The 3,550-nt window shown below is 41.3% G+C and overlaps 1 long non-coding RNA gene across 1 annotated transcript; it reads left to right on the top strand.

The window, feature by feature from the left end:
- Positions 1-992: 992 nt before the first annotated feature.
- LOC138775106 (uncharacterized) lies at positions 993-3,048 on the top strand. Its single transcript, XR_011360492.1, has 3 exons — positions 993-1,081; positions 1,344-1,582; positions 2,969-3,048. It is a non-coding gene; the product is annotated as an uncharacterized lncRNA (long non-coding RNA).
- Positions 3,049-3,550: the final 502 nt, after the last annotated feature.

Here is a 3,550-nt window from a genome sequence, read left to right as displayed (position 1 = left end):
GTACACGAATGGGAGACACAGTACACTAGCCGCCATGTAGGTACATGTGTACATGTAGGGCTCACAAAACCTTGCTGGAGGCAGCTGTGCACCTCCAGCCACAAGAGCCCCCAGAAACATACTTATCTTGCAGCATTCCTTCGTTCTCACAGCTCCCTGGGGCTCACGTGACGTGCCAGGCCCAGGTATGTTGGGGGGGGGGGGGGACATACAGTTTTTGCTATGGGGCCCCATGAATTCTAGATACGCCCCTGCCCCGCACCTGCTGGTAAACAGATGCCTGTTATGCAGCACATAGCTACACCAAGCATGTGTCAGCTCTGCTACATCATCAGCTAGTATGGAATACTGTACATACTGGGGTGATGTGATGCAAAATCAGTGAAATAATCAGTCCTGTGTTTACTGTGCAGGAAAGAAAGCTAAGGGGGCCGGTATGCAAACGGACCAATCAGGGAAATGCATCATGGGAAATGTAGTTTCCTATCTTGGATATAGATTTGCTTTTAGAAAAACTTGGAATGGCAGCAGCTAGAAAGTCAGGAGATGGCTCAAAATACTCAGGGGGGCTTGGTAAGACCAGCTAGGGTTGGGAACATTTCATTTTTTAGCTCTTAGGTGGATAACCTTTTAATACCTCATAAATTTCAAACTTTGTCTTATGATGAATTCATCAGTGTAGAACATGTAGCTGCGGTCAGGTAGCACTGCTAATGTGTTACAGAGATTCTTAGTTACCAATAATGGAAATTCCAGCCCTGAGTTTGCTAACAAATTAATGCATCTTAAACCTGTCAGTTCAATTTTTTTTCACCATATGAGATCATATTCAAGTGTCTCTGAACTACAAAGTAGTTGCCTCGGTTTCTTGTTAAAGTCACTGCTGTTTTTATGATCTTAACCTTTAATGCAGCAGCTGTTATAGTGATACTGCCACCCGCCTTACTCTCGCTTCATTTTATCTGTGGACAGTGGCTGGAAAGAGGCCCAACTGCCATAACGCCCCGCCTAGGTCACACTGTCCACCAATGAAATTGAGTGATTTTAGATCAGAAAGAAGACATGGACAAGTTTTATACAGGTATATATCTAATGTACAGCATCTAATCTTCTCTTTGTCTCCAAACTCCCTCTAGACTAGCTAGGTTTGGGAGCGTTTCATTTTTAAGCTCTTAGGTGGATAACCCCTTTATGTGGGATCAACGACGTTTTCATAATATCGCATGGGTCGGTGGACGCTCTGGAGTCTTTCATCAAGACGTTGAACAGCAATGCCCTCAATACAAAATTGACGTATGCTATAGGTCAGGGCAGCATTGATTTTTTGGACATTTACATTGCAGTGAATAAAGATGGTCTCATCTCAACGGACCTGTTTCAAAAAAGACTGCCGCAAACATCATACTTCATGCAAAATCATCACATCCGGGTCATTTTATACGTAGTTTTCCAGTTGGCCATTTTCTGTGGGGACGTCAACTGTGTTTCAACGAAGAAACGTTTGAAAAGCAAGCAGCGAATTTGCGATTACGTTCGAGCAAAGAACTGGGCTCGTCAAGAACTGCTTCAGTCAAGGAAGAAGGTAAGAAGGAACAATGACCAACAGATTAGGATGATTACAGATTATCATTTAAGAATTGATGAACTGAGAGCGGTGATGGATAAATACTGGCCTATTTAGTACAGTGACTGTACTCTAGCTTCAGTGCTACCTGCAAATGCTGCACATACCTTTAGGAGGTTTAAGAACTTGAAGGACACTTTGGTCCATAGTTATTACCAGGGTACCACCCATTCAAGTGCCCTTGGCAGCAGAGGCCAAAATGAGGCTGTCGGAGTTGTGGACATTGCATTGCTGATGTCCTAATGTTGACCAAACAGACTCCTTTTCTAATGCATCTGGATCGGTAACATACCGCATTAACACATGGAATGTGGCGGCTACTGTTAAATCAAGGATGGGGTTCAAAGAAATAATAAAAGGACAGGGTTATATGTATAAAATGAGATTGGGCTGCCTTTAAGACACCCCAAAAAACTGTGGATCTTAGAAATAAATGTGATTGTTGGGGCTAGTGCATTGCCGAGAAAGGGTGCTGAAAAGACGAGTTTGGCAGAGAATTCAATTGGCAGAGCAAAAGAGTGTGACAATGTTCACACTAGAGCAAAAGAAACACAGAACGAACACAATTTTATGGCCAAAAGCACAGTCTTGGTCGTACTTCCAAGGACCAGGCCAAGACCCCAACAGGTACATTCCTAACCCTTACATTATGAGGCCATGTCAATCACACTGGAGGAGAAAGTGCTAGGTGTCGCATTCTCCTGAATACTCAGATCAATAAAAACTTTTCCTATGTCTTTACGACATATAAAACTTTTTTCCTGGTGACAGTTCCCATTTCAGTGTTTTCATGAAAAGAGCATTACTGATTTTATTCTAGAGGCATGAAGGGACACTGCAATTCCAGACACCGCTGTCTTTGCCGTGGACCATGTGCCAGGTATGCAAAGCAGGATCTGTAAATAATATGCCCTAAATTAACCAGACACTATGAAAGAAGTCACTGAGTAACCTTAGCGTTCAAATCCACAATCCCAGAAATGGGTCACAAATGTTGACTGCCGCCTCAGCCACCCATGTTATTTCAAGTTTAATATTTACCCAAGTCTAGATATAGGCATGTGGTCCAGTGTGAAATGCGTTGAGAGGTTGCTCATGTATAGCTCAGTTGTTTGCAGACATATGTGGAAGAATACAGTGCTATGCTGGGCACTCAGGGTACATGAAAACATTTCAGTTTACACAAATAAATGGTTCACATACCGCAACCAGAACTAAATTTATCACTACTTATTGCTACCGTATCCATCACAATGTCAACAAGCAGCATTCTCAGCACTGACCTGCTTTCTTCTACACTTCCACATAAATACTAATCATATTATTACTATGCTTTTACTCTAGAATATTAATCTGCAGCTGCATGGTAGAAGACAAATAAGGAAAAGAACAGTACTATTGTATGGCACCTGGGCATGTGAGCAGCTGATGCTTCTTTTTTTGCAGGGCAGAGGAAAATAGATTTGGCTTGTTATAGGAAATACTGTACTGTACTTTCTTTTATTTTTGCCCTGTGTAAAATAATTGTCTTTTTATAATTTTTTTAAACATTTGTTTACCTTCTGCCCAGGTCAATTTGATCAGGATTATTCAATGCCTTGTTACATGCATTGAGCTTACTGAGGAAGGTTGGGGAGAACTTGATAACATCTTGACTTGTCTTTTTTAGTAAATACAGTACTAGAGATTAACGCAACTTCAGCATTTGGATACTGATAAATGAGACTCCCTAGGGCTGTATCCAACTTTTTCAGCCATCATTATTCAAATACTGAACAATCTCTAGTAATATTGTATTCCCTATAAAATAACAATTCTGTGGGCAATTTTCTGGTTTGCATTGCTGCCTTTACTAACGTTATTTTCTTTGAAATGTATATAAAATCTATTGTTGAACCATTCCTGTTTTCAGTCATTTGAGTCCCA

The sequence above is a fragment of the Dendropsophus ebraccatus genome, unplaced genomic scaffold, assembly GCF_027789765.1.
Source record: "Dendropsophus ebraccatus isolate aDenEbr1 unplaced genomic scaffold, aDenEbr1.pat pat_scaffold_1358_ctg1, whole genome shotgun sequence".
Classification (NCBI taxonomy): Eukaryota; Metazoa; Chordata; class Amphibia; order Anura; family Hylidae; genus Dendropsophus; species Dendropsophus ebraccatus.
This window is presented reverse-complemented; position numbering and strand designations above follow the sequence as displayed.